The 24,724-nt window shown below is 45.2% G+C and overlaps 1 protein-coding gene across 22 annotated transcripts in view; it reads right to left on the bottom strand.

Moving 5' to 3' along the window:
* ARNTL (aryl hydrocarbon receptor nuclear translocator like) overlaps positions 1 to 17,285 on the bottom strand; it is a 105,669-nt gene extending 88,384 nt beyond the window's left edge. For 21 of the 22 annotated variants that reach the window (XR_004970432.1, XM_036325448.1, XM_036325453.1 and 18 more), the window contains exon 1: positions 17,144 to 17,285. The gene's annotated coding sequence lies outside the window, so the exon portion shown is untranslated. The remainder of the gene's footprint in view (positions 1 to 17,143) is intronic. The other variant, XM_036325451.1, reaches the window with a different exon arrangement.
* Positions 17,286 to 24,724: the final 7,439 nt, after the last annotated feature.

Below are 24,724 nucleotides of genomic sequence, written 5' to 3'. Positions count from 1 at the left end.
ACAAAAATCCTATTGCTAGAACAGACATAGCCCATAAACCAGAAACATTCAGCTCATCTTTGTATCCTCTTATCTCTACCATCAGTTTCAACAAATACTTGTTTTGAATAAGCCACACATTTCCCCAAACCAACAGAATTTTATAACTGCACCTGATTATTTTGAAGCAAGAAATAAAGTTTTGGTGGCCTTGGGTAGATTTCATCTTCCAGTCTTCAGGTGGAGCAAACCATTTAAAAACTATCAGTTCACATTCATGGACCATCACATCCAAATGAAAGTCCTACTGCCAGTTTTGTTGTACTCTGTCACCTAAACTGTAGTGTCAGCAAATGGTCTTTCCAAGGACAAATTATATGTCATATGCCACCCAGTCAGGAGTTGTCCCAGTGTGCGCCCACGTCCTGGTGGGGTTTTACGTGTGGGCCCAAGGCCTTGGCTAGTGGAGAGCAGAAAAACCTTTCTGCCAGCAGAGATGACTGGGATCAAGATCTCCTCACCATAATGTACTTTCCTCACCTCTCACAATATTTCACACTTCATTCAATAACTATGTCCATGCCAGGCATTGGGCTGGGGGCTGGTGACACAAAGGTGAGTAACACAGATGCTATGCCCATTTCCATAGGGCCGCAGTTTGCACAACACTTTCCCATCCATTACCCTCACATTAAGCCTGGGAGACAGGAAAGGCGATTGCCGTTATTACCATATCCTAGATGAGAAAGCAACTGGTCATTGGAGTTTCGCCCCAGGCTATTCAGTGGAAGAGCTGGACTCAAACCTTAGGTCTTCTGATTGCTAGTCCAAGTGCTCTTTTGACTGTACCACTCACACTGATGAATTTCCTCTTATTAATAACTGAAGTCTTCTGGATTATTCTCATTCCCTCTAGCACCTGGGTTCTACCTGGCTGCCTAGCTTCTGAGCAATGAACTGCCCTGACCTCTAGATGGCTGCATATGGCCTGATTTCTGTGTGCCTGCCTAGATTCTGACCCTAGACTCTTATCTCCCCAGCTATCCTGGCAACAAATTTCAAACTCGACTTATTCCCTCCCACTGGTACCATGATGTAGCAGACTGCTCATTTCCCACAATGTTCTATCCCCTCTTCATCCTTGAAAACACAGATTTTGCTGGACTCATGGTCTCTCAACTACATTTATCTCCTAGCCTCCTTTGCAGGTAAATGTAGCCATATGACTAGGTTCTGGTCACTGGGATAAAGGAGTATGCGATTTCCAGGTCTAGACCTTAAAATGACTGCATGTGTGCCCCCTGATCTTTCCTCTGGAAAATGATAAAAACCAAAGCTTCTACTTTCAACCACCACGTGGAAGCCACATGCTGAAGACAGATGGCCTGGACCACTATCTACTCTAGATTGGTACACGAGAGAGAAATGAGCTTCCACCTGGTTTCAGCCATTGTGTCTGTGTGTCTCTATAATACAGGAACTTGCTCTGTGCCCCAAGTAATACAAGAAGCTTGAGTGAGACCAATTTTTCATTCTCCTAGTAAAGCCCTTTGTCACCAATGACATACTTAAATTTTTTTTCTAAAATATGTTTTTATTGATATATTTAGAAAGAGAGGAAAGGGGAGATGGAGGGGGCGGGGGAGGGGAGAGAGAGAGAAAGAGAGAGAGAGAGAGAGAGAGAGAGAGAGAGAGAGAGAGAGAGAGAGAGATATGAATGAAAAACATCAACATCAATTGGCTGCCTCCTGCACACCCCTGGCTGGAGATTGAGCCTGTAACCTGGGCATGTGACCTAACCAGGAATCGAACCAGCAACCTTTTGGTGCACACTGGCCAGGCACCAATGACATATTTTAAAGGGGATATTCAAAACCATATAAGAAAGGGTTCCATTAAGGTTTATTTCATGGAAAACTTTTTAAAAAATGAAACCAGGACCTCAAAGATGATTTATGTTTGGGTCACAGGAAAAATTGAGAGGGCCCAGAAAAGCAAATCAACCTCCTGTAGTGACAAGAGGGAGAGAGCTCTGAGTAATAAGCATGACCAGTCCTCTCTCCTTCAGCAGTTCTCTCCATTCCTAGAAAAGGCACTGAGAGCTGACATGATGTGAGCCACAGCCAATTTCACCATGGAAACAATGTGATAATAGGAGCTTGTGTTCCTAACCAAGACCTCCATGGTCAACTTTTAAAATAAATTATGTAAACTTGTGTTTTACTATCTATTAAAGCCTTGGGACTTTTAAAACCAGAAGGGCTGTTGACCCAATAATATACCACAAAGGATCCATGTATAGTCTGAACCATAGAAAGCAGGTGAAAAGCAATTAAACCCAACACAACAACCAATCACATGACCTTTTATTTATTCTGAATCAGTAATTCTGATTTGGTAATAGTGTGCAGCACAAAATACTTCACTTTAATGATGACTTCTAAATACAGTAAATCGTAACATTTGAGAACATCTTTAATAAAGAAAGCAGAGAGGAACTTGGGACGAAAGAAGTTAAAGTCAGAAAAAGTCCTGGCTCTGCCACTGACTGGCTTTGGGTTCCTGAAAAATAGCTTAAACTCTTATCTTTATTTCACCTCTTGTCATAGGGTTGTGGTGAAGACTAAACAAGACAGTGCAGTGAAAGTGCTCTGTAAATCACACAGAGGTAAATGGTGTCACCGGGATTGTGACATTTGGAAAGACTTTTGCAGGGAGATTGTGACAAGCATTAACATGAAAACTGAGAAGACTACAAGCTACCCAGCTACTTTTTGCAAAACTGACCTGGAGCCAATTTCTTTTGCTGTCCTCTTTTTCTCTCTTTACAATCTCCCATGTATATCAGTTGACAAGAGTATTAAATCTGCTGCATTAATTGTTGGCATCCATTGCTCATGAGCCACAGAGTAGCCAGCAAGAGCTGCTAGATGTCAGCCATGGCTGCGAAGAAGGGAGAGCTGCAGTGAGCAGAGACCACCGTGCGGTGACATGTCTATCAACCAAAATGCCTCCCAAAGACCCACTGCCCTGTTAGAAACCCCCAAATCAGAGACAGGAAGCATTTTAAAGCCAGGAAAAGGAAGAAGAAGATTGATGATGTTAAAGGAGTGCAGGCTCAGGAGACTGTCCTGGGTTTGAATCACAGCTTCTCCACTTGTCATCTGAGGCACCTCTAGAAAGTGGGACTGACGGTGCCTACCCCATAGGACTATGGTGAAGATTAAATGGGAAAGGGCCTGTAAGCACTTAGCACAGTACTTGGCAGATGGTCAATACTTGAAGGTCAGGTGCTGTTATTAATAATCTATACTAATAAAAGGGTAATATGCTGATTAGACTGGATGTCTTCTAGACGTCCTTGCAGACAAAGCCACAGTGGTGGGCGATCAGGCAGGCAGAGAGGTTAGGGGCAATCAGGCAGGCAGGCAGAGGTGGTTAGGGGTGATCAGGGAGGCAGGCAGAGGGGTTAGGGGCAATCAGGCAGGCAGGCAGAATGGTTAGGGGTGATCAGGCAGGCAGGCAGGTGAGCGGTTAGGAGCCAGGAGTCCTGGATTGTGAGAGGGATCCCGCAGGAACCAGCAGTCGGACATCCCCTGAGGGGTCCCAGATTAGAGAGGGTGCAAGCCGGGCTAAGGGACCTCCCCCCCATGCACAAATTTTGTGCAACAGGCCTCTAGTATCTACACTAATAAAAGAGAAACATGGTAATTGGCGTACGACCGCTACCCTTCCCATTGGCTAATCAGGGCAATATGCAAATTAACTGTCAGCCAAGATGGCGGCCGGCAGCCAGGCAGCTTGAAACTAACATGAGGCTTGCTTGCTTCAGTGACGGAGGACTCCAACGTTCCCCGCAGGACGCTGCAGGCCTCTGAGCCTGCAGTTTCAAACATTGTAACAAATACAAATGCTAAACAAAACTCCAGAAACCAGCTTTCAGCTAGCCGGGATCTCAGACTTGGAGTTGATACAGAGTTTCGAGAACCGAAACAAACCAGATACCTGCTTTCAGGAGCGGAGGCCTAAGAGCTGGAGCCTCAGAGCTAAAGCTGGCCCAGAATAAATTTTAAAAAAAGAAAAAAAGGAGCAGTTGGGAGCTTCAGTCCCAGCCTGAAAACAGCCCTCAGCCCCTCACCCAGACTGGCCAGGCACCCCAGTGGGGACCCCCACCCTGAAGGGTGTGTGACCAGCTGCAAACAGCCATCATCCCCTCACCTAGGCTGGCCAGGCACCCCAGTGGGGACCCCCATCCTGATCCAAGACACCTTTCAGGGCAAACCAGCCGGCCCCCACCCGTGCACCAGGCCTCTATTCTATATAGTAAAAGAGTAATATGACTCCCAGCACTGGGATCAGCGAAGCCAGGAGGCCTCCCGGCACCGGGATCAGCGTGACAGGGGGCAGCGCCCAAACCCCCTGATCGGCCCTGCTTTGTGGGTGATAGAGGGAGGCGCCCCAACCCCCTGATCCGCCCTGCTCTGTGTGTGACAGGGGGCGGTGTGCCAACTCCCCTATCGGCCCTACTCTGTGAGTGACAGGGGGGAGCTCCTCAACCCCCTGATGGGCCCCGCTCTGTGCGTGACAGGGGGAAGCTCCCCAACCCCCTGATGGGCCCTGCTCTGTGCGTGACGGGGGACAGCTACCCAACCCCCTGATCGGCCCTGCTCTGTGCGTGACAGGGGGCAGCGCCCCAACCCCCTGATTGGCCATGCTCTGTGCATGACAGGGGGCAGCGCCCCAATCCCCTGATTGGCCATGCTCTGTGCGTGACAGGGGGCAGCGCCCCAACCCCCTGATGGGCCCTGCTCTGTGCATGACGGGGGTGGCACCATAACCTCCCCATTGACTCTGCCTTGAGTGTGACAGGGGGCGGTGCCCCAACCCCCAATCGGCCCTACCCTGAGCGTGACTGAGGGTGGCATCGCAACCTCCCAATCTGCCCTGCTCTGTGCATGACAGGGGGCGGCGCCCCAACTCCCCAATTGGCCCTGCTCTGAGCCCGACCAGGGGCTGCACCTAGGGATTGGGCCTGCCCTCTGCCACCCGGGAGCAGGCCTAAGCCAGCAGATCGTTATCTCCCAAGGGGTTCCAGACTGCGAGAGGGCACAGGCCGGGCTGAGGGACCAAATTTTTGTGCACCGGGCCTCTAGTTAATAATAATAATAACAGATACATGATGCAATACTAACAAAAATTAGGATTTGGCAAATCTTCCATCCTTCATGTCAAGACTTTGGTACAGGCTTTGCAGTCAGATATTACCTGGACAGCCTACTGGCTCACCCTTTAATCCATCAAGCTAATCAAGGTTTTTCTGGACCTCTGTCTTATGCCCCAGGATAGGTAAAACATCCAAGAATGCCCCGCTGGCTAGCTGGCTAGATCTTAACAATAATTTTTCTGATTCACAGCAGAGCATCACTATCCTGAGAGGTGTGTGCAGAGAACAGATCACCTTGGATGTCTGCATCTAACTTTTCCATCCATGCTCAGGCTGTGGCTCCTCATATCTAAAGATGAAATGTAATAACACCCTTAAAATATGGCCCTACTCAGCAAAATTAGGTCTGTCAGCACCCACCTGGTGGACAGCGCCACATCCCTAACAGTGCCCTGGAGGTGGACAACTTCCTTCTGCACCCTCCAAACTATCCTTGTAAGGCCAGTATGCCTTGTTAAATCCAGAAAGCTGCTCCCTACAACCATGGAAAAACTTTCCAGCTTTCAAAACCTTTCCTTATCTCACTCCAGCATCAGAACCACATTGTAGGGGGCTGGACAAGAATTGTTATACCTGTTTCACAGATAAGGAATCAACCAGGCTGAGGTATTTAGCGATTTGGCTCTGTTGCTTAAGTAGCAGAAGCAACCCAGAATGCAAGTTATCTGGTTCTCAATTCAATGCTCATTCCAGAAAGTGTGGATATTTGTTTTTAAACATTCAACTTTCATAATGGCTGGCGTTTTGCTTCAGGAGAATTCATTAACCAAGGTATCACAGTCACAGTTCATTGCAGATTCACATACTTAAAAGCCACTTACACAGGCAGATGTTCCCCGCACTCTAAATATCTAAAGGGTGACTGAAAACAACCATGCCGATTAACATAATAGACAATTAACTCCTGGTTCTGGCTTCCTCTCACCCTCTGTCTGGACTCAGTTAGCAGCCTCCTATCAGCGAGTCCCTCTTTGCTCCAATCCAACAGGAACACTCACACTGGACTAATGCTCTAAGGAGGATTATTTCATGCCACTAGCATAACAACCATAATAAAACAAATTCAGTGGTTCTCCACTGCCTATCAGTCTCTACTTCACTAAGTAACCTTTGACCTGCCATTACCTCGCTGAGTTTCTTCATCTGCAATATGAAGGAGTGGGTTCAACAGAGTCTTGTCCACTTCCAGTGCATGACTCTAAAACCACCCCAACCAAGCCCAAATCCTGCATTTGGAGGACATTAGGAGACAACAGAGTCCACTGAGGCCTGGTTTTTACACCTGAATCTACCACTTACCAGCGATGTGCCCTTAGGCAGGTTACTGGATCGCTCTGTGCCTCAATTTGCTCATCTCTAAAATGAAGCTAATAATAAGACCTACTTTGTGGGGTTTTGTAGAATTAGATGAGATAACACATGTGAAATGCTAAGAGCATCATAAAAACTCTCTGTTAGCAATTATTATAATCTGAAAGACATGTTTCCTGAATGATCTTCCAAACTTAAGTTTCCACATTATTTGTGAACCCTTCATTCCAAGTAAGTCTATGTCCCTGAACACAAACTGGTCATTCCTACTTCTGTGCTTTTATTGCCACCCATCTTTGTGCTATGTTGCCACCCATCCATCCCTGGAAATACCTGTGCTTTCCTTGTGTGTGAATATAAATCCTACCCATCCTTAAAGGTCAGGATTCAAACTGGTCACCTCCATGAAGCCTCCTCCTCCTCCTCGCAAAGCTCTTTCTCGTTTCTAAACCTCTGTAGCACTTACAGACAGTCTAGACCACTATATTGGCATTATACATGGCCAGGGGTTATCTTCTACCAGTAGGTGAAACTGCAGGCTCTTTGGCCACAACAATCATTTCTGCTCTTCCTCTGGGTCCAGCATGATGCCTGGTATATAGCCCTTCAGATATTTGTTGACTGAACAAATAAATGTGTAGTACTATGCTCAAACAAATACATGTTTTCTTTGAGTTGATGTGGCTCAGCTATTAATTTGCTGTACTTTGAAGCCAAGTTAAGATAACATAAAGATGAACATCAGTAGGGCAGGGACAACCACTGCCAGTTAATTCCTGATAGTCAATAAAAGATACTGATATATGGCCAACCTGAAGAATAAAATGTCAAAAGGAAATGGTGACCTAAACTCCAAGGTCCCTTGTAAGACCAAGCTCACAAGTCTGCACTATCAGAAAGGGAAGGAGTTGAGGTTTTCCCAACTGAATTCACTCATTCAACTACTGTTTATTAAGTGACTATGCTGCACAGCCACTGTCTTAGTTGCTGGGGATATAGCAACTAAATGGACAAAATAACTGCTCATATTCCAGAATCTAAGGAGGAAGACTGGTTATAATGCCACCTTCTAGTTCCAAAGTGAAATCCACAGAGCAACAACTTTTTGTACCAACTCCTTGCTATGCCTTCAAGCAAAGAAAAAAGAAAAAAAATGGAAAGTACCATACTCAACTGACCAAACAGAGGCGGTGTTAAAAGTGCTCTGTCACTCCCAATGAGGAGTCCCTCAGTCTAGAATCGAATGGGGAAGTTCACAGCATAGCATTCGGCATCCTAAGTCTCTTAAAATCTAAGTTCCTAACACCCTAGCTGAGCTCTGCTTCTCTCATTATTTAAATATCAAACCTCCCAAATAGCAAATGTGGCACTTGATGCAAAAAACACACACACAAAAACAAACAAAAAATACCAACAACACAAAACAAAACTCAGAGTGGGAAAAGAGGCAGGGTTGGTAATAGAGAAGTAGGTAGTTTTTACCACAGCAAAATCTGAGGCTCTTTTCTCCTTTGGAGCAAAAACTTCTTGTATCCTCTAAAGCCTTAAAAAAAATTTTTTTCTTCCAGCAGGATACTGAAAATAGCTTTGCATTTAACATTTAAAATGTTTTGATCCCACACTCTTTCAGCTCTGCTCTCTCCCGCAAACTCATTTCATTTCCTAAGGGCACTTATAAGTATATTTCATAAGCAACAAACCATAGTCACCATTTTTATACTTAAGAGTTAAAAAGAAAAATGATTTACATAATTACATGGAAGATAAGTTGGTCAAGAACACAGGAATCTTATCTGGACCAAAAGTTCTAGGACAAAATTTCTTTCAATTCATCAAGACAGATAGCAGATCAAAATCAAGGTTCATGTTGAATGCATAACTGTTGAGCACTATGCATGGGAACTTCTTGAGTTCCTCATTTTTGTGTGATCTACTTCGTCAGAAAGAAATTTGAGGTAGCCATATGAAGGTAGGCTTAAATAATAATAATAATAATAATACACACACACACACACACACACACACACACACATTTTCCTGTAACAGTGAGAAAACAAGATTTCATAGCCAACAAGGACCTGAGAAATCAAAGTTCAATGAAGGCAACTTACTCAAAGTAACTCAGTAAGTCAATGGCTTGGCCAAGACTGGAGCCTGGACCTCTTCCAACTCCCAGTTCAGGGCTTTCCCCACTCTCCACACCATTGTCTCAATTGTAACACATGAAACAAAATCTTAAAGGCACAAAGGTAAAAATCTCTTTTATAAAACTTTCTGACAGACTGAAGAAATAGTAAGAGATGTGACAAAGGAAAATGGGTCTCTAATGAGTAATACTAAAAGTAAATGACCTATAATGCCATGTAGATGAGGGGTCTAGCTTCAGAAGGCTTAATTAGTTCTGGTAACGCTTTAGTACTAAACAGTATGGTTTCAGCTACAGGCAGCACTAAGTGGCTTTTGTGGGCTTCCCTGGGAACTAAACCACCATTTAGTTCATTTTTTTTCTATAGAAAAATTTATCCTAAATTTCCATCAACTGCCTTACAAATGAACTGTTGGAACAAAACCTGTTTTTAAGATGGTTGTGCATGTGAAACAATTCTGAAGTCTGAAGCTCTACACTAAACAGACTTAAAACAGTAATCGTTGGTGATTCATGCTAAGGGTACATTTATGAGAAAGCCGTTCAAACCCTTAATTTGCTTACATGTAATATGTTTTAGTAAAAGTCCTCTGAGCAGAGTACAGTAAACTGCTATTTATACAATATTAAAGGCCCGGTGCATGAAAATTCATGCACTGGATGGGAGCGGTCCCTCAGCCCAGCCTGCCCCCTGGGAGCTCTGAAGCGCAGGAGGCGACTCGGCAATCAGGGGAAGGCGACACCTCCATCACACCTCTGCTGCTGCCACTGCCGGCAGCGCAAGCCTTGGACAGTCCTGGGCAGCTGGGCAGCCGCCATGCAAGGCTTGCCTGCGCCTCGGGCCAGCCCTGGGTGGCTGGGGGATAGAGGGGACTGGGGGGACTCCAGAGGCAGGCGTGCGGCAAGGCTGGGGGCGGGCCCAGCCTTGCCGCGTGCCTGCCACCCTGGCGGGGCTGAGGGGACTGGGTGCCGCCATCTTTGAGGGCGGGGCAGTCAATTAGCATATTCCCTCCTTATTGGCTGGGGGCACCGCCATCTTTGAGATGGCATGAGGGTCAATTAACATATTCCCTCTGTATTAGATAGGATATAACCAAGGGCAAATGCTCCAATTCTGTATGCAAGTATTTACGGGGCCTTTCTAGCACTGAGCTAAGGGATACAGGGAGGATAAAACATCTGAACATAAGGAACTCATAACCGTTACCCGGGCCTTTACTTTCCTCAAAAACAATCAAGCTACCTCTAACCTTAGGGCCTTTGCACTTGTTCCCTCTTCCTGGGATACTTTCCCCCAGATCTTCCTGCAGCTGAGCTCATATGTTACCTCTTCCCAGCTAAAGCAACCTCCTTCCTACCATTCATTATCGTTATTGTTTTACTCTAGTTGATTGCTTTCCTAGCATCTATCACTGACAGGAGTTAACATGTTTAACTGTTTATTGTCTGTCTCCTCTTACTGGAACTCTGTTTTGTTCAGTGCTGTATATGCATCCAATAAACTTCACCGAATGAGTAAATGAGTAGAGTTGGAGAGTGGGAAATGAGGACAAGATAATTATTCATGAAACAATTTAAAAATGAGAGAACTGGCCATCTTGATTAAATACAATATGATAACTTTCTAAATATGAAGTACCAATGAATGGCTGAATGGCTGGCAATCAAAAAGGGAGAGAGAGAGAGAGAGAGAGATCATAAGAGGCTTCCAAAGAAGTGAGAGACTCAAGGCAGGTCAAGGCAAAGAAGAGAACCTCTCAGGTCAACAGAGTGATGTGAATAAAGACATACAGCAACAGAGAGTATATCATGGGGTGGCTCAGCCAGGGCAGGGCAGAAACAAGCAAAATTGAACTTCAGGCACTAGGCTCCTCTGGGAATGGCAGTGGGCGGGGCAGGATCAGATGGGAGAGCCTTGAGGATTGGACACAGGGGAGTCAACCACATGCCGCTGGCAACAGGGCTGTTCTTGGAAGGCAAAGTTGGCCATATCGTGTGGGAAGAATTGAAGGATGTAGCAGGTAAAGCAAAAAACTGATTAGTACATGTTTAGACCATTACCTGAATGGTCTGAGTAGGTGGGACAAAAAGAGCTTCCTTTTGCTTAGACCTGAGAGATGTTAGTGAGCATGATGTCAAGGCATTTTCCTCCTTAAAAATAGATGATTTCCAGAATATGTCACAATAGATTCCATGGCAGATTCAGGTCAACTTCCCATACATCCTACACTTGGAGCACTCAAGGAGGATTAACAGAGGTTCAAAACGATAGCTGTGAGGGAAGAGCATGTCTTTCCATGCCATCCAAATCCGAGATTAATTATATCCAGTATAGCTTTTGTTTATCCTTTTTTATTATTTAAAAAAAACGTAGAATCTAACTTCCCTGTGCAGTATATATTTTAACATTATATAATATATTTTTATATAACAGGTTCTTGACATAAAACAATGTTTCCCTTACTATATAAATGTATTTGGGGAACAACTGGCATTAAAAATACACACACACACACACACACACACACACACAGTCCAAGGCTGCAAACGTCTGTCTTTAGGGTAAGGAGCTGAAGAGAGGAGGAGGAAGGTGAGAGACTTTGAAAAGGTCTTTGCCCCAGTGAGGAGAACTGCAGATGGCTATGATGGGGACCCGGGAGTGGGGGTAATGAGTTCTGTTCAGAGGTTCATCTCACACAAGAAGCTGCCTGGGGAGGGGCTAGCTGAGCGACACAAGGCCTATGTAAGAGCAACGCTGCAGAAGGACAGGAATAAGCAAGAGAGACAGAAATGCACAACAGGATAGGAGTGAGAATAATGTTCACAAGCCCTTGTAACTGCACTAGGGTAGTAGCCAAACATGCAGCCTTTGCGCCCGCTGCCAAGGACCTCAGTCTTGCTTAAAAGGAGGTGCATACCCCATTTGTCAACAATAAGATTGGTCACCAATTATTGCGGGCCTAGTAAGCTCCTGGCATGGTGCTGGAGGCTCGAGTACAGGATCTAATCAGTGGTTCCTCCCAGGAGACAACTGCTGCAGTGGTTAGAGAGCAGACTCTGGAGTCCCCATGAAAAAATCCTGCCCCACCCCACCCCAGCTGAGTGACCTTGAGCAGTTGACAAAACCACCACACTGTGGGTAAGTGAGGATAATCATCGCACCTACCTCATGGGTTGTTATGAGGATTAAGCAAGTTAATAAACATAAGATGACAAACATAGAGTGTTCAATAAATCTTAACTGCTATTACCATCATTATTATTATTCCTGTTTTGCACATGAGGTAAATCAGACTCAAAGATGCTAACTAATTTGCCTAGGTCACACATTTCAAATTAGTGGTTAGCAGCTAGAGGCAGTTAGCTCCATAAGATTTCTCTTGCCTTTTGAAAACATGTAAATGTTTTACTCAGTATATGTACAAAATCCAATGGGTAGAGTATTAACCAGAATATTAAATTAGGCAGACCATCCAACCCCTTCTTTAACCACGCTGGATAAACAAGAATTTATACCACTTAAAAGAACAGCATGTACTAACATAAAAATCATTTGCCATCAAATGTCAGCGCTCAACATTCCCCCAAAACAAAGATGACTAAGCTTATCCAATTCCATCTCCCCAGCGGTGAAGTCCCCAACTCAAACTCTCCTTCCATGTAGACTATTTATTTACTCGTGATCATGTCCATTCGTGCCCCTGTTGCATTCCTCATCTCATGCCCCCACCTCTCCACTGGTGTAGCCCCCTTCCCTCCAGCTGCTTCGTCCCTGAGTGCCTTACCCATCCCATCTCCCCCAGACAGTTAATTGGAATAAGCATATCCTGAAGACTCCCTGTGCCTGTCATTTTGGAAAACCAAGGTGGACTCCCAGCCAAGTGAGATAGTCCCAGAGACAGCCCAACACAACATGGAATGCAGCAGTACCTAAGAGAATCAGGTAGACCAAGGGCTGGGGCACATGACTGCTAGATATGGGGAGGAAGAAAAACAAAATGAAGAGCTCCTGGGGCACCAAGCATTTGAGCTGGGTCTTAAAGCCGAGTAGGATTTGGACATGAGAAGGTTGGAACATGGGGCAGGCCAAGGGCTGGTGCAGGGAATGGAAAGTCCTTCAGTTTGACTGGATGGTCCTGTGCACACAGCAAAGCCTGGTAGACAGGTGGGCTGGATATGGAGAGGCAAGGAGCAGCAGCAATGCAGACAGCTAACATTCATTGAGTGTTTACTATGTGCCATGAATAGCTTCTGCACTTTTAATGTTTTAACTCATTTAATCCACACTGCAACTCATTGAGATAGGGACTACAAAGACTCCAGTCTTGTAGATGAGGACACCACGACATAGAGAACAAAGCAGCTTGACCACAGTCATAAACCTGGTAAAAAAACAAAACAGGATATGAAATCTGGCTCCAAAGTCTGTATTGTTAACCACCCAACCAAACTGTGTCTCAGGACAGCTTAGGGGTGAAAGGTACAGCACCAGGACGCCAGGAGGATGACAGTGCTTGCAAGCAGTTTGCAATCTAACTCCAAGGCCACAATGCTGGCTACAGGCTGCTGCGAGTGTATGCAGTGAACCTGCTGGCATGGCAGCTGAAGCAGAACAGATCAGGACTAAAAATGGGACTCTAGGCAAAGGAGATAATGTGAAGAGTGGAGGCCAGGACAGACACCTACCTTGAGGGTATGCAGGAAGAGAACAACAACAACAAAAAAGCATCATGACCCAAAGATAGAGGAAGGAAGGGATTTCAAGGAGGGAAAGACAGGCAGGGTAAAAGCTGCAAAGGGGCCAAGAACAATTACTTTTGACAAAGAATGGCCGCTGGAATTCAAGATTTAAAGTTTTGAGATCTTTCAGAAGAAATATAGAGAAGGGTGGTAGAGCGAGAAGCCAGAGGGCAGGACCTAAGGATGGAGCAGATGACAGAGCAGAGGAGGTGAAAGTTTGCAGCCTTGTGAGAGGTTGCCAGGCAGGGAGAAGGGCGAGGGATGGAGACACAGGGGGACCAAGTATAGACATGTGAAAGCAGGCTTGTAACAGATATGTTTCTTTGCCTTCCATCCTTCCTTTCCTAAATCAAGACAAAGGTTTTTCTGGGGTTGGTAAGGAGGCTGAAGAAAAACAATACGGAAGGATATTCCGGTGAGAGGACTTGGGCAGCGGTGGGAAGGAGTGGCAGCAGGCACTGGGGGAGGGCTTCCTGTGTGCCAGGCATTTTACATGCATCATCTCCCTTGTTCTCTTGATCCTCATACAGATCCATGAGGCAGGCACTGTCATTACACCACAGAAAAGGAGCTGCCTGCCGTCAGAAGAGTCAAGCACTTGTCCAATGCAACACAGCCTGAACCCGAGTCCTAGTTCCTGCTACCAGACACAGGCTCCCGCCGAAAGTGAGGATCAAAGAAGAGGAAACAGAGGGGAAATCCACTTGCTTTTCCTGAACTAGAAGGAGAAGAGAAGATGGAGGGGCGGGGGGAGGGGAGGGAAGAGACAGGACATTATGGGCAGGAAGGAAGAATACCAAGGGAGCTTAAGTCAGAGAGAGAGAGAAAGAGAGAGAAGAGAGAATAAAGAAAGAACAGTCAGGGTGGATGGAAGAGAATGAAAGAACAGGTAGGGTGGATGGAGTTAGGAGTGTCTGGGTATTATGATAAAGTGGCAATGAGGAGAGAAAGGACTGTGGAAAAGGGCAACATACCTATTTCTGGGCTCCTAACTGAACCTTATGGTCTACAGAGGATTTTTTTTTTTTTTTTTTTTTTTTTTTTTTACTTCCCTGCAAGTGTTTATCATGACAGTAACTAAAATCACCACCTATAATTATAACATTGTGAGGGGCAATGTTTCTTTAATATTGACTTTCTTCCACTGCAGTGAAAGTTGATGATGGAATCACAAATAAAAGTAAGCTCATAAAAGGAAGGCAACCGTTATGTCAAAGACAAATGAAATATTTAGTTTTTCATATTCTCCCAGAGTCTGTTAACATAGCCAAGTCTTTCTACACTGTTTGTCCATCACTTAGTATATAAACTGGGTAGAGACTATCGGTGTGGAGGGATAAATCTGAAAGCACGGCCACTTCCTTTTCCTCCCTGTGGTAGGCAAACCTTTTTTTGCAAATAGTAGACAAACTCCTAAGAGGTCATTATTTATAAATCATTTGAAATGGAGTCTTTAAAACACCATGTGTTTAAGTTTCTATGAAACTAGGACTTCAGCTCAGGTATTCCAGGGGTTTCAGCAGGTAAAATACCAACCTGAATTCAAATGTATTAAATATTTAGAGACACACAGAACTTTATAGCAGAAGAAACTTTTGAGATCACCTCGTTTAACTGCCTTATTTTTCATCTGAGGCAACCAGAACCCAGAAAAGCTCAGCAACTTGCCCCAGCGGCATAGCCATGAAAGCCCACGTCTGGGCTGGAACCAGGGTATTTTAACTCTCAGGCTAGCGCTCTTCCACCACACCTGTTGCTTGCTCTCTCTCTCTTTCTCTCTCTCTCTCATTTAAAATTTTATGGGTTGGAATAATGTACATATTTAACTATGTTTTTAACCTATTAATATTATCATTATTCACTGGCTACAGTTACAAACAAAACCAAAATGCCTCTATAGATTCAGCTTCGGATCCTACAGATAATTTCAAAATCATTTTAAAGCCTTTTAAATATGTTCAACAAACTGCTTTAAAGACTTATCAATTAAATGACTCAGTAACAGCATGGACTGAAAGATTTAATTTTGTGTTTTAAAAATACTTTTTGGAATTTCATTGATATGAACATCAAATTTAACAGCAGTGATTTCTTGCAAGAACAGAGAGCATGAGATTATTTGAAACTGCTCAGGAGAAGCAATGATTATTTTAAGCTCATGATTCAACCATTACATTAAAAACTCCACCAACCCAAATTGACAGATCCTGATATCAATGGGACCAGAAGAATTAAAATAATAGCTGTCATATAAAAATAGATTAAAGGGAGAACAGCAGCAGATGTCAGAAGGACAGATGACAAACAAGTGTTGAGGGAAATGAGATGCATCAGCAGTTTTTATGGATTTTTTTTTTTAAAAAAAGAAGACCCTGGAAATACAGATATAATAGTCAAGAAATGTTTCTTCATCAATATCGAATCTTATTTCTGGGAGCTGGGCGATAAAACTTGGCTAATAATTCCTGTTGAGCAGTAACTATATAAGCAGAGGGATCACAAGCACCAAAATGCCAAAACAGCGCTAGGTGACTGAGAAGGACCCTAGCCCTTGAGGGAGGGAAAAGGGAGCAGGGACTGTGGTGTGAGGGGCGTCAGCCTGGTGCCCCCACCGGCCAAGACAAACTTGACAACAGACGCCAAAGGCGGGTGTCGCCCTTCCCAGATCTGAGCGCCGAGCGAGCGCCGCCAGCACCTGCGCGTGTCCCGCAGCCAGCTCTCCCGACCCCGGGGGTGGTTGACGCGTGCCCCATAAGGTCGGCATTAATTTCTATTCTACTTTTCCTCTAAGCAAACGAAAGCTCTTTTGGCTGTCAACGCCCCGGCAATCAAGAGCGGGAACCTTTTTCTCCTCTGACATCTGTCAAACCTGGCGCTAAAGCCTGCCTCGCTGCGCCCTCCGCGGCGCTCCAGGGCTCCAGGACCGGCGGCGGGCCCACACCTGGACGCCGGGCGACATCCCCGCGCCGTGGGGCACCTGCTCCCATACCCACAAGGGCTCCTCCTGGGGCTGCCCAGAACCCAGACGACTCAGGCTGGACGAAAGTTCGAACGCTGGGGTCGGCCCCAGCTCGGATCGGGGATTCCCGGGTGCAGCACTAGCACCGACGATTAGGGCCAAAGGGGCGGGCAGGCTCGGACTCCCTAAGCCCGAAGGAGACGCCCTCCCCGCCCCCACCCAGCCCTGCAGGCTCCCGAAAGGGAAGTGAAGGAGAGGAGGAGGAAGGGCAGAAGCGGCATCGCTCGCCCAACGCCCTTGGGGATGCAGCCGTCAAGGATAGACCCCTCCGGGGTCCACGCAGCTCCCGGGGATACATTCTAGGACTCGCCCTCAGTCGGTCATTGCTCCCAAAAGGCGGAGCTGTCCCTTTAAGGGGCAGCTGGCTGCTCCCTCCCTGCGGCAGGTAGCGATGCCCGCGGAGGGGACGCAGGTACTTCCCGGTCCCTTCAGGGACGCCTGCGGCACCTCTGCCCTTCCTACCCAGCAGCGCCAGCCCCCGTGAGGGATGATGAGGGCGGACGGGCGCGGCGCCTTTAAGGGGCGCAGCCTCTTCACGGCCCCGGTGGGGGCAGGGAGCGGGCACGGGCCCTTTAAGGCCGGCAGCGGGCACGTCGGGCAAGGTTCCCGGGCGGCCGGGCAGCGACCCGGGCGGCGGCGGGGTCGCTGCGCCTGCCAAGGTGCTAACGGCCCCCGGCGGGGTGCTCGGGGCCATGCCACTTCCCGCAGCCAGCCCGACACTCACCGTGGCTCGCCGGGAGCGCCCGCGCCCGCGCCCCCACTTGGATCCCGCGGCGGCGGCGGCGGTGAGTCCGGCGCGGGTAAACAGGCACCTCCGTCCCTGACCTACTTTCTGCCTTCCCTAAATGTCGCACCACTAACCTACTTTCCGACCAATCCGCTCCCCGCCGGCCCAGGCCCGGCCCCCCGCCCACCAATCACTTTGCCCAACCCCCTTTCCCCGCCCACCAATGGAGGAGACGCGGAGGCCGGATACCTGCCTCTTCCTTCCAGCCAATCCGAGCGCCCGAAGCAAGCCGGCCTCGGCCCTTGCCCCCGGCCAATCCGCGCGCGGCTCGGCGCTCCGCTGGCCAGTTGCGTGGCTGCTGGAGAAGCCTCTGGCCAATGGCGAGGCGGCAGGGGCTGGTTTACCTGCCACTTTCCCGCCACCAATCGCTTGGCACACGAAGAGCACGCCCCGAGCAGAGGGCCAATCGGCGCGCTTTCCCTGGATTTCCTCGCCCCTGCCCTCTCCCTTTCCCCTCAGGTCTGTCACTCGAGTTGCCTCTGCGGGTGCAGACTCCGCATCCTTGCCGGCGCCCGGGATGTCCCTCTTCCCTGTGTCCGTGGCTGACGTCCGGCTCACCTCTATCACCTCTCCTCCTTCCCCGTCTTCATTTGGGGCACCCTGACTAAAAGCATTGCCTCACTTCCCTGCCTCCAACTCTATCGAGGAAATCAATTTTAGGAACTCGAGTGCTTAAAACACCCTGGTTTGCCAAAGTCCAAATGTGAGAACGAATACTTAGTATTTCTAGAAGGCTTTTCCATCCAAGTGTTCTTACCTTCATCGTTACTCTGACCTCCAAGCGTCCCGTTGGAGCTGTCATTCTCGTTCAAAAATGAAAACTGACACCTGGAGCGATTCCACTGCATTTTCTTCCAGTAGCTGGGTTTTGACCACCTACTGTGTGGCAGACACCATCCCAGCAGCCGCTGTCTCTACCGCAAACATCTGCCCCCTGAGTGAGACAGACAGAAACAAATAGTTACAGAAAATAAACATTTCATAATAAGATACAAGTTGGGTACTGAGCGGACAGAATCTGTCTTCTGCATTTCAAGAACTCAGCAGAGGGCCTTTGGCACAAAGAACTCCCACCCCTTCCAGATGTTAAGCTCCCTGAATACAAGGACGGTGGTGTCTTCTTTTTTGTTATACTCACTCACACCCCTTTTAGCACCTAACAGGGGTGAGATGGCACTGAGTAAGAGCCCCCTCCTTAAATGTTTGCTGACTAGATAATGATCGAATAGAACTAAATCACTGCACTCAATTCTGTGACCCAGATTAGCCCCTAAGACTCTAGAATGCTAGCCTTATTCCTTGAACACAGATACTGCATTTAATCATTGTACAACTTTTGCATATCCCCAGCTCATTGCCGGGCACAGAGAGGTTGCCCAATAGTGCCTGTGGCCCAAATGTGGACTGCTTTCAAGGTCAACCAGCTTCATTGGTAGCTTACTTTCCTAAGTTTACATGCAAGTGGAATCATACTGCCATTTACTTTGTCTCTGCCTGGATTTCAAGAGGAGACTACTGTATGTAAGTGGGATTTTAGCAATGCACTTTTTAAGATATTGTAGACAAGATGAAGAAATATGGGCCTGGATTCTAGTATAATTAATTGGACGAATAACTGGTTAAGTAACCACAACCAAAAGATGCTGATTAATGAATCCATGTTGACCAGAACAAAGGGTGAAGCGAATCAATATTTGTGCAGCATCTACTCTGTGCTAAATGCTTTCCCTGCATCTTTTCCCTTGATCCTCACAGCTCCATTTTACAGACGAGGAAACTGCACAGGGTTTAGCTAGCTAGTCCAACGTCACACAGTAGGTAGCAGAGCCATAATTCAAGCCAGGTTTATTTGACTTTAGAACCTTTGTACCACACCAGTTACCATCTGGATGACATAAAGCTCTCTCCAGGGCCCAGATGTCAGGACTTTTATCAGTGTTCTGAATGAAACCCCAGAGGGTCTGCATCACATTTCCAGATGACACAAAGCCAGGAGGGGAAGCGACACCATTACACAGCACAAGCCAAATGCAGTGTTGTAGCAATGGACTGACTCTAACAGGGATAAATGTGGGGGGTCCTGCCCTAGGAAACCAACTGCTGAAAGCGGGGGCAGCAGCAGAGGTATCTTAAAAGCTGTATGTAAGACCAAGACTAAAAGGATCTTAGGTGACAGACAACTCAATCTGAGTCCTCAGTGAAGTGTGGCTGCCAAAATAAATGAATGCTGTCTTAGGCTGCATTGATAGAAGTGTGATATGTAAAGCAAGATGGGTGTTACAGTGCTGCCCAGTGCTGGTCAATATGCACATTGAATATTGTCTCCAAGTAGGGCTTGGCAAAAAAAAAATTTCTACATGCACAGACAGAGGGATGTAAACAGGCTGGGCTGTAAAGAGAGGAATGTAAAGATGTCATATGAGGAAAGATTAAAGGAAGCAGAAGGTTTTGCCCCAGGTGGTACAAGGTAACTGTCTTCATATATTTGAGCGACTGTCAAACAGAAGAGAAATTAGACTTATTCTTCACAGCCCTATGAGTATAAAGGGGACCTATATGTAGAAACCTTACATGAATAAATATGAAGAAAATTTTCTAACAATTAGAGCCGCCCCTGCCTTGATAAGTTTATTGTCACAGAAAGTATCCAAGTAAGAACTGGATGAGGATGTGGCAGAAGTGGGGCTGGAATAGGTATCTGTTTAGGACTCTGCCCCTGAGATGATGTGGTTCTGTCCTCATGCGTTGGTTTTCCTCTTTTCCTATCCTCACAATAACTCTGTGGCCTCCGTGGTCACGCTGCTGTTTCTGCTCACGTGCACCTGTTCTTCCATATATAATTATGCTTTCTCTTGTTTTTCTCTCTGTTAGAGATCCCAAACACCACCATCTCCACAGGTACCTAATTCCCCTTTATTGTCTGACTTTCAGGATATTGAAGTTTCAGTTCTGTGGGCACTGTTAAAGATCATATCTTTGTCCTCAATCTAAAAGTCACTGGGCATGAACAGAATCACATGGATAAAATGAAGATAAGATAAAACACTTATTTGGTACCCACTGTGTGTCAGTGCTTTAAATACACTATCTAATGTAATCTTCACGTTAACCCCAGTAGTTGACATGCTCACTCTCCACACTTGCTAGCTGAAATGACTTTTATCAATTAATTTAACCTCTTTGTACCTCCATTTACTCATATGTAATATAGGAATAATATAGTATCTACTTCATGGAATTGGTGTGAGAATTAAATGAGGTAATAAAAAGCTCTGAGCACAGTGCCTGGCACACAGTAAAGATCCATTTATTAGCTTAACAATGATATGAAATATAATAATTACTTTACTGCACCATTTTGGAGATAAAGTTAGCGAGGATAAACTAGTGTAATTCACAGTAGTTCCCCAAACTCTAATTCAATGGCCAAGTCCATTAGAATTAACTGAGCAGTTTTTTAAACTACAGATTCCCAAGTCCCAGTCTGGAGGATTCTGATTCAGTATCACTGGGATCTGAGTTGCAGTGAAATTTGGGGCCTCCTGGTCTAATGGGAAAAGCACAGGCCCTGAAGTCCCACAGACCTGAGGTCAATGGAGAAGCCAATGGCAGGGCCAACGAGTTATGCAGGTGTGCTCTCTTCGGAAGGAACTGGGAAGTCCTGAGATGGACATGTTACAGTCCTTGTGGGAAGCCAAGTGGAAATGTGCTGCTATAAACAACAACAACAACATTTACTGCAGGTTTGCAATGTGCCAAGCACTGTTCTAAGAGCTTTACATGCATTACCTCATTCAATTCTCACAAACCCCGATACCAGCAGTTCTCAACCTGTGGATCGCGACCCCTTTGGCGGTCAAACGACCCTTTCACAGGGGTCGCCTAAGACCATCCTGCATATCAGATATTTACATTACGATTCATAACAGTAGCAACATTACAGTTATGAAGTAGCAACGAAAATAATTTTATGGTTGGGTCACAACATGAGAAACTGTATTTAAAGGGCCAGAAGGTTGAGAACCACTGCCCTATACAGTGGGTACTTTAATTATTCCTATTTTATAGATGGGAAAGTGAAAGCACAGAGCGGTCCTGAGGTCTCAGGCTACCTAAGCAGTCTGACCTCAGAGATCACACCCTTATCTACTTCAGTAAATTGCCTTGTCCTTTGGACAATTCCTCTAGAAAACAAAGACAATAATTCAGAGATATACAGAGTGGGGGGGGGGGGGAAAGGAGGCTTACACTTGTGAGTATGGAAAACACTGAGTTTATCCTTGCATTATTATTTCTTAATTATTATATTATTTTCCATACTAACAATTGCAAACCTACTTTTGCCCAACCCCGAATATACAGGAGTCATCAATTCAAAGGTGATGACTGTTATTTTTTAAAATTCTCCAACTGATTGGGGTTTCATGGCGGGGCGGTGGAAGGGAGAGAAAAATACCCAGGACTCGAAGATAAGGGTGTTGTTTCACATTTCGAGGATGCAAAAAACAGAAGCCTCTTCAACTAACTTAAGCCCAAAGGGGAGACTTATTGAGAGGAGACACGGGTATCTCATGGAACCTAGCGTAAGAAGCCCAGCAAGTCCTCACAAAGGACTACGAGAACTGAGGCACCATTAGGTCTGAAGTTCTCATCTCCTCCTCTCTCTGGGCTCATGTGGCCTCTGAAATAGTCTTCTCCCCGTCTGTCTGCTTTATGATTTTCTTTTTCTGTAGCTCTACCATTCAACCCATTTGTACATGGGCCTTCATGAATGCTCTCAACAGCTAAGGGGGAGAGAGAGGGGAGGGCAGGGGAGGAGAGAAGGCGCTCAAATAGGTAATTCTCAAAGTGGGAGGCATGGGCTGAACAAGATTCTCCGAAGGTGCTTACTGGAGTGAAAGAAGAATCAGAACAGAAGAAAATACAGAATAACAAGAGCAAAAGGAGAAGCAAGAAGTGAAGAGTCAGGTTTGGAAAAGTTTGGAAGAAAGTCTCAACAGACAGATTTGGAGCAAGATAAAGGAAACTTACATTTGAGAAAAAGGTTTTGGTTAGAACAACAGAGATTTGACTGTAAGAAAGCTGTTTTACTAAAACAGCTTCTAGAGCCAGAAGATATAGGGAAAATCAGGGACAGAAACAAGCGAAGACGGCATGATGCCAGAGCAGTGAACTCAGTTGAAAGTGGTTTATGTTTATAGTAGTTCGCTTTCTTTTTAAATCCTCATCCCATTGATTTTTTAGAAAGAGTGGAAGAGAGAGGGAAAGAAAGAAGGAAATATGTGAGAGAAACACATCGATTGGTTGCCTCCTGCATAAGCCCAGACCAGGGCCGGGTCCAGGGAGGAGCCTACAACCAAGGTACATGCCCTTGACCAGAATCGAACCTGGGACCCTTCAGTCCACAGACTAACACTCTATCCACTGAACCAAACTGGCTAGGGCTGATTTTTTTAAACCAAGGTTGGCCTACATGGGCATACAAAAATAGGTATTTAAAAAAAATCAGACATTAATGGGTTAACCAGTGTTTATAACTCTTTCAGCTGCTTTTTAAAAGACTTTCCTTGGCTTTTTTTTTTTTTTTTTTTTTTTTTTTTTTGAATGGGATGGTCACAGCAGCTGAGAATGGGAGAGCAGTAATATCTCAGTTGGAATATGTCCTAGACCATGTAATTAAGCTTTAGACCAGATCTTGTCTGCAGACATGGCCAAGCTTCCAGAAATCTTGCTCAAATGTCAAAGGGGCTTTTCCATTTGGCTGAGGGGTGTTTGCTAGAGGGAGCTAAAGTGCCAGTGACCACATCATTTCTCAACAGAAGCCCTGGAGAACAAAAAGACACTGTCTTTACAAAGCTGGCATAGTTCTGCCCTACTTACTAGAGTGAGCAGCACCTAAAACTCACTCTCTGGATAATATTTTTTTAAGGGAAAAATCCATTTCAGTTAGTAAAGCAAAGTGAGGTATTAAGTCAAGCTATTTAAGAAATGCATTAACTAAAAACATCACAATGTACTTTTGAAAAAGAAAGGGGGGGTAGAGGGGATAAGATGGGTTTGCAGGAGGGGTGGGATTTGATCTAACATTATCAAAGCATACTACAAAACTGTGGTTATTAAAATAGTCTGGTATTGGCTTAGAAACAGACCAACAGATGAATGAAAAGCATAGCACCCAGAAACAGACCCAAAAGACAAAAACATTGAGTATAACATAATGGTGAATTTTAACTTCTTGGGGAAAAGATGGATTTTCAATAAATGCTATTAAAACAACTAGCCAGCCATTTGGAAACATATAAATCTTGCTCTCTACCCAAATCCTCACACTAAAATATAACCCCCAGTTATTTAGGATGTAACGAGTGAAAACAATAAAAACACTAGAGAAAATATGGGTAAAATGTTTATAAACTTGAAGGCCTTTCTAAGCATAACAAAATTTAGAGACCATAAAAATAAAGGTGAATTACACACACACACACACACACACACACACACACACACACACACAATGAACAAAAGAAAGGGACAAACGGCAAATAGGCCCACACAGAATGTACCATACACATTCCAGTTAAAAGGTCAGAAATTGGGGTAGTGAGATGTAAGTGATATTTCTAGGAGTGCTATTTAAACCAGTTATTCGTAATAGAAGAATTACTTGATACAAAACATTACTTCTTATGGAGATGTCTATTTCATTGGCCCTATTTTTTTTCTTTTTCTATTTTTTAAATAAAAGTCATTACTCCGACTCCCCAAGCAATGAAGCCTGTTTGAGTCCTCTGCAGCAACTCTGGGTCCTTTACTTTACTCACACAAAAGGTACTGATTCGAAACCTACCTAAGGAAAACTCTCATCTTGCACACGAATACGTGTGCATTATAAGAATGATTTCTACTCAAATCTCTCCTTCCTCTTTGCAATAAAAAAACAAAGACAAGAACATCCGATGCTTCTTTTCAGATTACAAAAGCAATATATTTGCGACAAAATTTTTGGAAAACACAAACATGAAGAAGAAAATAATCTATAATCTTATTAAGCAGATAGAACCCCTGTTCAAATATTGATGTATTATCTTTGTTGAGATTTCTTTGTAACTATATTATACTGCAACCTAATTTTTATCACATTGAAATATTTTTGCCATTCTGCTATTTAAAATTAATCTATTGTGAACATTCCTTCATGCCATTAAGCCTTTCCTACAACATGTCTAAATGCTACAGCATTTCGCATTGTATGAAGGAACCACACACCATTGTACAAAAACCCCTCATTGTTTCTAATTTTTCTTTATAATGAACAGTTTTGAGTAGAGCATAGGCCTATGGGATGGGCACACACAGCTTTCCTACCCTACGCCATTACTGTACTAGGTTTGAAAGACTCCATTAGGATAGGCAAAGAATAAAACTCACATATTTTTCTAAGGTTTTAGTGTTTTCTCCTGCTACTGCTTCTTTGTCATAAATCTATGTTAAAGACAAGAAAATTTATATGCTATCCAG

Source organism: Myotis myotis, unplaced genomic scaffold (genome assembly GCF_014108235.1).
Source record: "Myotis myotis isolate mMyoMyo1 unplaced genomic scaffold, mMyoMyo1.p scaffold_m19_p_10, whole genome shotgun sequence".
Taxonomy (NCBI): Eukaryota; Metazoa; Chordata; class Mammalia; order Chiroptera; family Vespertilionidae; genus Myotis; species Myotis myotis.
The sequence above is the reverse complement of the archived record's forward strand: the minus strand, read 5'-3'. Positions and strand labels throughout refer to the sequence as shown.